The sequence below is a fragment of the Hesperophylax consimilis genome, chromosome 26 (assembly GCF_061612785.1).
Source record: "Hesperophylax consimilis isolate HC1 chromosome 26, BYU_Hcon_1.0, whole genome shotgun sequence".
Taxonomy (NCBI): Eukaryota; Metazoa; Arthropoda; class Insecta; order Trichoptera; family Limnephilidae; genus Hesperophylax; species Hesperophylax consimilis.
In genome coordinates, this window is record NC_142861.1 from 12,725,264 (window position 1) to 12,738,187 (window position 12,924).

The following is a 12,924-nucleotide window of genomic DNA, read 5'->3' on the forward strand; positions in this document are numbered from 1 at the left end:
ATAATATACTGAATATTGTATACTGCCCGAAGAAGCTACGGTTGTAGTGAAACCCGATCAGCATTAAATATAAAAATGGTGTTTGCTTTATTTTATTTTAAATATACACTACCCGAATGTCCCGAATAGATGATACATAACCTAAAAATAACATAGGTAGGTATTAAACCTTCAATTGTGAAAAACTATCACCATGAAAATCTTTTACACATAAACTATACCTACTGGAAACGTAAATCGTCACCTAAAAGTATTAATTCATTATTTACAATTCACACACGAGGTTGATTATAACATCAACATGCTTCAGTAGGCAGCCGACAATGTACTTTCGTTTGTCAAGCAATCTGAGATATTTTGACATCTCGAAATATAACCTCTCGAATGTGAGAATCGATTTGCGTTTTCGAACGAATTCTGACAGTTTGAAAACGATTGTCTCGGAATGAACATTCGAATGATTTCTGACATTTCAGAGCGATTGTCTCGATTCCACTTTCGATGACATTTGAAAACGATTATTTCGGACCGTGCATTCGAATTAATTCTGACCATTCACAACGCTTGGCTGGCATCGATTATTTCTGACCAATCACAGCGACGACTTTCGATGACGTTTCAAAACGATTGTCTCGGAGTTGCATTCGAATTAATTCTGACCAATCACAACGCTTGGCTGGCATCGATTATTTCTGACCAATCACAGCGACGACTTTCGATGACGTTTCAAAACGATTGTCTCGGGGTTGCATTCGAATTAATTCTGACCAATCACAACGCTTGGCTGGCATCGATTATTTCTGACCAATCACAGCGACGACTTTCGATGACGTTTCAAAACGATTGTCTCGGAGTTGCATTCGAATTAATTCTGACAATGAATCGAGATATTTCGAATGGTAAAAAAGATCGAGTAAACCGTCGATGATTCATCGATTCCGCCCATCGCTAATCGAAATATTCGAAATTAATGTTGGATTATTCGGTTGGATGTTGGATGGCAAAATCGATATTTTATTTTAGAGATTTTTTAACTATACATTTATTTTTTATAATCGAAATTAGATACATTTCTATCGGTATTTTTTTACAATCGATTAAGATTCGAGTTGGTTGAAAGGCTAAGAATGGAAACAAAGGATAAAATATGGGATGTGTAAGGTACTTTCATGAATAGAATGGGGTGCATGGACCAGATTTTGTTTTCGAAACTTTTCTGTGCCTTTATAGATCTACAAAAAGCATTCGACCGTTGACGAAAAGTCGACGTCTGCATGAGGGAAGGATTGCATGTATTAGGGCAATTGCCCTATAACATTAATAGTGCGTCCAACTCCAGTGAAATAGTGGCAATATCATCAACTCTAGTCGCTAGAGAAAGCTAGTGTGGCATGTTGCCATTAGAATGCATGAGAAACGTCAGAAGTTGTAGGCATATGAGTGGTTCATTTATGGAGGTATAAATAAGGCACTCACTGGTTGGAGGGGAGGAATGATTAACAGCATAGGGTATTTGATTAGTATGAATGGTACCTTTATTTATTCTATTTATGGTGGGGTGATTTGACATCACAAAAGGTGCTAAGCAAAGCTGCATAATGTCACCGTGGTTATTCAATCTATAATCTAATTGTATGAAAGAAATGAAATAGGTGAGATTAGGTGCGAAATTGAGTAATCTGAAAATATGTTGCCTGTTGTATACTGGTGATGCGGTGCTGATTTCTAATAGTATTGACGATCTACAGCATGGGTGGCCAAATTTATTTTATTATTCAAAGCAAACAAGAAATATATATATATAACACACTGCCTATTTGGCGACCAACATGGGCAAATATGCATTTAAAGGGGCGACCACCGACATTTGGCGACCGATATACGGTCGCCACTTTGTTTTCTCAAAATTTTTACACAGTTCAATAATAGATGTCGTTACAAGCATCTCAGCGAAATTAGTCCTGGTCGCCAAATTGGGCTGGGAGTGCACGTTTTCGAATATTTAAGTTCCGGAGTCTGTCGCCAGGCAGCTTGGCGCTAGGTGATATACACAGCCACGTATTCCGCATTTCATTCCTGGCCTTTAGTGGCGACTGGGTATGACGAATTCTTCATTTCACAACAAGCCTTTGTGGCGAACGGGTACGACGTATTCTGCATTTCATATCTAGCCTAAAGTGGCGACATTTCATAACTAGACTAAAATGGCGACCGTGTTCGACGTATTCTGCGTTTTATTCCTAGCCGTTAGTGGCGACCGGAAACGACGTATTCTGCATTTCACGTTTAGCCTGAAGTGGTGACCGTGAAGGGTACGTTTTTTTGCATTTCATAGCTAAAGTGGCGACAAGAAACAATGTTGCCGGTTCGTTTCAACTCGCGGTGGCTGGTTATTTGCGACGTTGCAGCACATTTTTTGCCAGTGGTCTCGAATGTCTTACTATTTCAAATGTATCTATTTTCAATTTAATACCGAGTATTGACGTCTGTACGTTTTAGAGTTTATTTGGCGACCAACCATTTTAGTGTCTTGTCTATATACAGTATTGATTACTGTCGATACAATGAAAGCAACTCGTTCTAAATAGAAGTTAAAAAGCAGAAATAGAAATTTAGAAGGTGGGTATGGGTAGCACTTCCCTGGAAACCATTTAATGACCAACATCCCTGACATGGGCCACACCAAGTGGTTGGCTACGTTTCGTGACTTAGCAGGGTTCGTTGTCCGTTTTCATGGGGTAATGTTTGCCCGGGTCTTGGTGGTGGGTGCGATGACCGTTTACAACCGGTTACCGCGGTCAGGGCCGCTCGGTAATGCCGGGGCCTGACCCTCAGACTGAGGGTGTGCTGCCCCATCAACTAGTTGGGCAACTGTTGTGCCGGTTCGTGACCGAAGCGGACCCAGCAAGAGCGTTCGTGGACATTTGGGGTGACCTCTCCAGCCAGATTCTCCCGGCTCATCGCCTTGCACCGCAATGGGTGGGTTGGGTTCATACCAACCATCACTACTGTCCACTGTAATCCCTAGTTTACTACACACCCCTCATACCCTTTTCTTCCCAGACCTTCCTTTCTCTTCATAACATTGCAGAAAAATATACAAATAAGAAAACAATTAACTGGTGAACATTAAACAAACAACCATAAGGAACTCCAGTCCATTATTTTTATATTTTATTATTAGTAATGACATTCTGACTTAAATTACAGCATTTTAATTTTATGGTATCATCTTATTTTTATTCATTTTATTAAAATAAAATTTAAAAAAAAATCTAATTTCAATTTCTCTACAAAGTCTCACATGGCGTCTCCAATAATACTAAACAATAGGTACGCCTGTACCTAACAACTGTCTTCACAATGCAATCACCTTTCTGAACGCTCCTGGCTATACTGGCAAGTATCTCAGATTTAAAGTAAAATACACAATGATCATACAAACAAAAATAAATAAAACCATTACATTGACAAGTCGGCGGATAACAAAATTCTTATTATTAATTCATAAATAGAAATAGCATACTAGGGTTGTACTGCAATTATTTGTCATAAATTCACAAGTAATAAACTAGTTTTTTCGATCTTTTTATTGTTTTTGTAAATCAAAATCGCATTCCAGGTTGTACTCCTAAGGGTAAAGCTCATTAACAATTTATTAGTATGTAATTTTATTTGAATGAAATGTTAAAAAGATAAAAATTGATTATTTTTTCGGCATGGAACGCATTGTTGTATTTTACATTGTTTTATACGGGAAAAATTATTTCGCAACGAGTGTTTCACATAACGAGTAAGATTCTGGAATGAATTAGTCTCGTTATGAGAGGTTCCACTGTACTTAAATAACTACCCTTTACAAAAAAGTTTTATTTTTATTTATTTACTTATTAATTGACGCCTTGAAGGCTTTTACACGAATACACGTTTACAAGGTTACTTTTTCAGGATCACAATATTAAGTGTATATAATTTAGTAGATAACACTTGTTTAATTTACATATTTATTTATTTATTTATTTAGACGCCGTAAAAGGCTTTTACAATATACATGATTTATGTTTACAGTGGTTCACAGGAGCGAAACAGTATTATGTTAAACAGAATAATTACTGAGAAATTATGTTTTTTTTTTTTTTTTTTTTTTTTTATTTAGGAGAAAAAACAGATACAGATATCAATTGACAAGAATATACAAAACATCAACTAGAGAATTTACCTGCATCCAAACTATTTCTCACGAATTAACTTAAACAGCAGTTAAAAACATTTACAAATATTTTAACTTATAAATAGGGGAATATATACATAAGAATATTATTTTACAAATAGAGATATGAAAGAAATGCGCAATATCCTTATAAGAATTTACAAATTATTTTGAAAAAATTTAGAGAGTAAAACAAAAAAAAAATAATATATATATATATATATATATATATATATATATATATATATATATATATAAATAGATAAACAATGTTAAACAGAAATTAAAAAATATATACATATTTAAACAAGTATGTATGTCTAAGTTTTTTACTATGAACTTTGTAGGAAAACAGTCTTCATTTTTCTACTAAAAGTAGTGCGTGTATCAAAGAATAAGTCAGAGTCCTTGAGGTTTTGGTTCTGATTAAGTGATTCGCACATTCTTCTGATTGGATCCCTGACACCAGCATTTGTACGCGTCCTGCTAATGTGGAATAAGTCGTTAAGCCTTGTTACTCTGGGTGGTACTTTGAAGTTTATTAATTTCAGTAAGTCGGGACAGTCAATAACGTTGTTACAGATTTTATACAGAGTCATGAGATCAAGGTATGTTCGCCGGTTAGATAGAGTGGAGACTTTATAACTCGAGAGCATATTTATGTACCCGCGTTTGGGTGCGCTCATTCTGTAATTGAGGCAACGCAGAAATTTCTTTTGAATACTTTCAATATTTTCTTTATAGATATCGTAAAGTGGATTCCATATGGAGGTGCAGTATTCAAGTTGAGAACGGACCAGAGTGTGGTAAAGAAGAAGATATGTTTCAGGTTTTCGAAATTCACGGCTGTTTCTGATGACAAATCCTAGCATGCTGTAAGCTTTATTCACAATATTATCAATGTGCGCATCGAAGTGGAGTTTGGAATCAAAAAGAACGCCTAGATCTCTTATACAGTAAACGCGCTCGAGTAAATAATTACCAATACAATAATTGTGTTTGATAGCGTTGTGGTTTTTAGTAAAACTTATTTGTTTACATTTATTGTAGCTTAGGTAAATTTTGTTTTCATTGCAAAACGTTTCGAACCTTACTAAGTCGCTTTGTATGAGCAGACAATCGTTTAGATTCCGAACAATGGCAAATATTTTTATGTCATCAGCGTACAAAAGATATAAACAATGCACGAAACATTTAGTAACAGTGTTAATAAAAAGAATAAACAACAGCGGACCCAGGATTGACCCCTGAGGCACGCCAGAAGTAACTGGTTCCCATGTAGAAGTGTGTCCTCGTAATGATACGGCTTGTTGTCTTTTTGTTAAATATGAGATAAACCAACGTAATAAATTTCCTCTAATTCCGTTGTACATAATTTTTTTGATAAGAATAAGGTGGTCAACCTTGTCAAAAGCTTTTTTGAAATCGCAATATATTGCATCTACCTGGTGGCCTCGATCCATACTAGTAAATAAGAAATTTGAGTAAATAAGTAAATTACTCATGGTAGATTTGCCTTTTACAAACCCGTGTTGTTGTTCAGTAATTTTGGCAGCAAGCTGGGGATATATATTGTTATGGACAAGTCTTTCCAATAGTTTAGGGATCGCCGAGAGAATGGATATTGGTCTATAGTTTTCCACTCTTTGACGCGAGTCACCCTTGTGGACCGGTATAATATAGGCCAACTTCCACCTATCAGGGAAAACTCCATCACTCAGGCATTTATTAAATATTATGGTAAGCGGCACACACAGTGACGACGCAGCAGATCTAAGGAAAAACGCCGGTATTCCATCGTGACCCGCACCCTTGTTTATGTCCATCGATTTTAAACTCGAGTGCACTTCTTTTTCCGTTAGTTTAATTGTGTGAATGTGCGCAAGTCCAGAGTCCTGAACTTCCTCAAGTTGGTCAATGTTAATAATTGGGTCATTGATAGAGGAAGGTTCAAATGTTGACTTAAAGAATTCAGAGAACATATCACAAATTTCCTGGGCATCGTTAGATTTGCGCCCTTCGAAGGACATTGCAGCAGGATATCCATCAGACGATTTTAATGAGGATATGTATGACCAAAAGCTTTTGATGTTATTTTGAAATGAACTTTCGATGTTGTCAAAAAATAACCTTCGGGTTTCATAAGTCAGTTTTTTGTATGTAGCACGTAAGAAGGAAAATTCACGATAATCAGAAAGACCTTTATATGTCTTCCATTTGAGCCAGACTTTATCTTTTTTCCTTGATAACCTAATAAGTTCTGGAGTAAACCATATGGGGAATTTGTCATTTCGTCGTGCCAATACTGGAATAAGCTTATCAATTACATTGTTTATTTTTAAATAGAATCGATCTACTGCTTTTTCGGCTGATAAATTTGCGATTTCAGATAACCAATCAATACAATTAATGTCCTCATTAATCTGAGCATAATTAGCTTTCCTGAAATTGCGCCTACGCTGTATTTTGTTTTTGATTTTTGGTTGAATTACGAAGGATAAATCAAATTCAAGGGCTGGGTGGTGTCTATCCTCTGAGATGAGAGGGTTGATGCTACGTGTAACATTTGTTTCACGACTGTAGAATACGAGGTCTAAGTATTTTTCATTATGGTTAGGTATACAGTTATATTGGAATAAGTCCATCAATGATATTGCTTGAAGCAACGTTTTCGATGCAGCCGTATTTGAGGAGGCGAGACCTTGACTGCTGTTTTCGGAAAATGACCAAGTCAGAGTTGGTAGATTCATATCTCCTAGTACACAAAAAGTATTATTTGGTTGTGATGAATATACAGATTCCAGGTTTTTGGAGAACGTATCATAGACCGTAGGTTGTGAGGCAGGAGGTATGTATACTGCACATATGATGAGATTGAAAGACCTTACCGGAATAGAAATGAAGATTTGTTCGATTTGACCATTTTCCCAGTCTTCGAGCCGGGAAGATGCAAGCTCCTTGCGCACTGCTACCAACACACCGCCTCCATCCATTTTACCAGTGAGTGTACGGTCCCTATCACGTCGGAATACCGTGTAACGCGAATCTATGAATTCAGCAGTATTTATATTTGCTACAAGCCATGTTTCAACTAGAACTATAACGTCGTAGTTATTCGATAATACATTAATTAGTAGCTCCTGGGTTTTGGTCCTAATACCACCACAGTTCTGGTAATAAACGGTTATAGATGATGATGAGATCATTTCACCAGAGTGGGAGTGCCGTTTGACATATTCCACAATCGCACGAGTGATACATTATGCAGGGCATATGAGGCTTCGAAATTACATAAAAAACATAGACTACTTATTAGATCAATGAATGTGAAATATGTTGACATTTTAGAATGTGAATGAATATGTGAGAAACATGGTATTGGTTTAAAGTTATAGGGATATTGCGCGCTAAACAAAAATATAAAGTAGCTTTGAAAGAAACAAATTACAGGATACAGAATACTGTGAGAAAGCGGATACCAAAGACAGCAGTAACATGTTTGTAGTCACATGTTTTGCTGATCATGTGTGATTATCTTTTGAAGGTCTCCCTCACGGCGAATGGTGAAAACCCGAGAGAGATCGTTTCTCTTCGCCAGAATACTGCCGTTCCGCACCCAAATGTATTTAAAGCCGTTAGCTTTTCCGGCGGCTCGTGTTTTGGCAAATAGGATTTTATTTTTCAATGTAAGGTGCTCGTTTATATAAAAATTGGTGGTGGGAGCACCAAATCCTAATTGCTCCGTGGTAAGGCCGCGGCGAGTCCTTGCTGCAGCGATGACATCATCACGAAGTCGTTTTGTGGATAGCTGTACGACTATATTGCGCGGACGGTTGGAGGGCGAGGAGTGGCCGCGAGCGACGCGATGCGCAGAAACCACACAGCTACTTGGAAGCGGGACGTTAATGTTGGATCCTATTTTCTCTATTAATGTCATCAAATTTTCGCCCTTTGCTTCGGGAATCCCATGGATGTCTACATTGCATATTCTGCTGCGCTGCTCCATCTCATCTTGTGCATCTCGGAGTGACTGGACTTCTTGCCGGAGGTTTGAGTTTTCTTCTTGGAGAACGCTCACACATCCCAGAATTTTTGTGTATTGGTCCTTCCACTCGTTAGATAGCGCATCTAATTTTAACTGAACAGCGTCAATTGCTTTCTTGTTTTCAGTGCGCATGATTTCAAGTTTCGACTCAAAAAAATTGATTAATGAGTCAGTGTCAATGTTAATCATTGACTGATGCGCCGACGGTGAATCAATAGGGCCAGACGTGGTTGCTAAAGGTGAAGATGTATCTTTCTTTGCACTGCAAACCTTGCGAGTTTTAGACATTTTGGTTGATTTATATCTTAGTTTGTAGGTAGGTTTCTTATAGTTGTTCAGAAATACCCCTTATTGAGTTAAAATTAATTTAACTTATTTGTCTATGACAAAAAAAACCTCTTCACAAATTCAAAAAGATTTCAAAAATTCAAAAACATAAATTGTCTGTGGTTATAGCTTACAATGACAGTGAATTCGTTATGCGTAATTTTTCAGGGCAATATGTAAAGTTGTTTCGCACTGTCAACACGAAATACACTATTATTTTGATTAATTTTTCACTAGTTTATATGTTTCAACTTTGATTACTTGCTAAATTTGCTTAAATTTCAGTACTTTTGTCATTAAATATGGATCTGTCAGAATCAGCTGTTGTTTTCACTTGTCCATAGACAATTTGTCCATAGACAATGTTGAAAATTAAACAAAAATAACATCTGGTATACATAGGTATATTAGCATTTTTATTTTCAATCCGTACAGTAGTTTAGTATTGAGGTTATTGATACCTTCAATATTGAATTTGGTTGAATTTGCTGAGAACTTATGAGTAAGCTCTATTGAATCAGGGCTGTCAGTAAGACATCTCATAACAATTTTCGGAAAAATTATAGTTTTGATTAAGTATATAAAATTATTAGATAACACTCTTCTGTCTGATATCTGATGTAAGTGCATAGTTTAGGTTCTGTGATAACTTATGAATAGAATGGTATTATGCCTAATAACATTGATAATTACGACAGAGGTATGTTATTATAGCCTTCTTATAACTATATTCCGTGCAGTTGAACACATCGACTACTTCTGAGAAAGCATTGCCAACTGCATGCAATCTAGGTATAAGCGAGTTTCTAAATGACGCAGTCCTGATATTGTTATTGAAATTAAAAAGAATTTTGGATCGAGTGGTTCTAGTGGGTATATGGAAGGTAATTAGGCTTAATATATCAGGGCTGTCTATAATACCATTGACAATTTTAAAAATAAAAGTCAAATCGGAAATAAGTCTTCTATCTGAGAGTTTAAGTAAGTTTAATTCTTTCATCAAGTGATTGTAATTTATTGATTCTATAGGTAGACCGAGTTTATAGTTAATGTATCTTAGGAATTTATGCTGATTTTTTTCAATAGAATCGGAGTGGATTTTAAAGTAAGGACACCAAATAGAAGAATTATATTCGATTTGACTTCGAACAAGTGAGGAATATAAGATTTTTAGTGTTGAAATATTTTTAAAGTCTCTGCCATTTCGGAGAATGAAGCCGAGCATTTTTAATCCTTTGTTGGTGACTGTTTCTACATGTGAAAGAAAGTTAAATTTTGAATCGAAAATAATGCCGAGATCGTTAATTTCACTTACAGAGGCGAGAGAAACATTGTTAATTTTGTATTGATAGTTAAGGGGTTGTTTTGTTCTGAAAAATCTTATAATATGGCATTTACTAATATTGAGATAAAGTTTGTTAGTTTTGCACCAATCTTGAAGTTTATTTAAATTTAATTGAATGTGAATACAGTCATTTATTGTTTTTATAATTTTAAATAAGTAGTTTAAGGTCATCGGCAAAAAGTAGCACTTCAACATTTTTATCAAATACAGTAACAATATCGTTTATGAAAAGGAGAAATAGTATTGGGCCTAAATGTGACCCTTGGGGTACACCGCTAGTACCTATGAATTTGTGTAAAAGGTTAGAATTATTTTTTACTTGAAGATTTCTATTTGTTAAGTAGCTATTTAACCATTCCAATAGTTTACCCTCAATTCCGATTTGACTAAGTTTATAGAGAAGAATTTTGTGGTTAACTTTGTCAAACGCTTTTACAAAGTCTGTATATATTGAGTCGACTTGGGTTTTGTTTTCGAGTGAACATGCTATAAAATTTTCATATAAGGAGAGATTTGTTAGTGTGGATCTGCCTGGCATAAATCCATGTTGATTAGTTATAATGATTTTGTTAATATGTATCGAGGATAAGTTTTTCAAACAGTTTGGGGATAGTTGAGAGCATGCAAATGGGTCGGTAATTAGTGACATCATGAATATCGCCTTTTTTGAATACAGGTGTTAGATAGCAATTTTTCCATAGGTCGGGGAAGCAGCCAGAATTTAATGATTGGTTAAATATATGACATAGTGGATTGGGTATTATTGATGCACAGTTAATTAGAAAGGCAGGACTAATTTTGTCAGGACCCGCATTTTTCTTTAAGTCGAGTGTTTTTATTTTGCGTATAACATCAGTAACATTTATATGTAAAGCGGGAATGTGGACCGATTCCTTTGGATGAAAGGGTGGAAGTTGAACATTTGGGATATCATTATCGTAAACATTTTTGAAGAAGTCGGCAAACAAATTAACGATGTCATTAGTATCACTACTACTTTTCCCTTCGAAATACATGTATGTTGGTAGGCTAGGTTTGTTTTTTCTTAGTGAGTTTACATGTGTAAAATAGTTTTTGGTATTTGAAGGAATAGACTTTTCTGTGTTGAGTGTGTATGTTTGATATAATTTTTTGGAGAGCTTTTTACAGTCAGTTCTATATTTATGAAATATTTTGTAGTCTGAGATAGAGTTGCTCTCTTTGAAATTTTTGTGCCATATTTTTTTGTTAATTATTAAGTGTTTTAAGTCATTATTAAACCATTTGGGGAACTTTGATGGTTTGAATTGAATTAAGGGAATATATTTTTCAATAGCCGTGTTAATGATGGAGTAAAAAGATTCAAGATTTTGGTTAACATTTGTGTTTTTGTCTAAAAAGGACCAGTCTGTACTTTCTAAGTATTTTGTTATCAGTGGATAATTTGCCCTTGCAAAATTGTATGAATATTTAGGAACACTATTAGAGTAAATGTTTAGGAAGTTGTTAGTAATGGTGATGTTTAAGGGAGGATGGTGGGAATCTTCGGGAAGAAGGGGGTCTATGGATTTACATAAATCTACTGAAGGATCGCTACTAAATGCAAGATCTAGTAAGTGGTGATTAGAATTGTATACGTTATTAATTTGTTTAAGACCTAGGAAATTTTACATATTTATAATTTCACGAGCATTAGCAGATGTATTAAAATGAGTTGTTGAGTTATCACTATGGGTAATCCAGTCTATATTGGGAGTATTGTAGTCGCCGATTAGCAGCATTCTAGCTTCCGGATATTTGAGCTTGAGGGCCTCTACATCTTCAATGTGGTTTACGTAAATTTGTGTAATTGATCCGGGAGGAATATAAACACATCCAAGAATGATTTTTCCTAGGTTCGTCTCGAGTAGTAGGAAAATTTGTTCTATATTTTTGTGTTTGCATTTTAGCCTGGATGAATTTATAGATTTGGTGACTGATATTAATACACCTCCTCCTCTTGATTTGGTGCTGGTGGCGGTACTTCTATCTAAGCGGTAGGTGTTGTGTGAAGTGAAGCCTAGTTCTTCTGTGTTAAAGGACGGATCCAACCAAGTTTCAGTCAGGAAATATATATGAAAGGGATGGATTGGAATCGATGATCTTAGCTCATTAAGTTTTGTGCGGCAGCCTCTGATATTCTGATAGTAAGCCATGATAGGTTTTAGTTTTTTGGGTTACTATTTACAATAACAGGTTTATTATTTTTTTATTTTATTGTGAGTCCAATCTCACCGTTTTTGGTTCTTTGGTCTAGTGTTAAACGTAGCTTGGTGAGATAGTTTCTTTGAGCTGGGGTTTGGTCTGAATAAATTTTAATACCGGGGTATTCGGTTATGTTGTTCTTTTTCTTCAGTATGTCTATGGCTTGGATGGAACTGTCAAGGATGACTTTAAGAGGTCGAGGTTTGTCAGGTTTTGTGATTCCCAGACGAAAAGTTGTTATGTTGGCTCGGGTGATGGATGAGTTAAGAGTTGTTAGTGTGGTTAAGATTCTCGTTGTATCATCAGTATTTTTTTTCTATATGGGAACTGGCTGAGCTTTCAGGGAAGTTAAAAATAATTATGTTTTTTGACCGTTTTTTCCTCTCTTCGAGCTCATCGGCAGCTTCACACATTGATACAGTTGATGAGTTTGTGGATTCTTGTGATGAGTATGAATCTATCAATTTTGAAGAGACCATGTGCTCGTACGACTTGACCTGTCCCTCGAGAATTCCAACTTTTACACCTACATCCAACATAGTGCCAGAGAGGTTGGACAGTTTATTGAGTAGTTTGGTCATCTGATCTTTAGTTAGTTTTAAAGCGGGATCCGTTATGTTACTGTATAGAGCACTAATTTCTTCTTTCGCTTTATTGATATAAGAAAGAGCATCTGTGGCACTCATCTTGCAAGTTGGAATTTATAAAATTATTTTAATTTTATTTTATATAAAATAGTGGTGACAACCCTGCACTTGAGTTGTTTGTGACAAG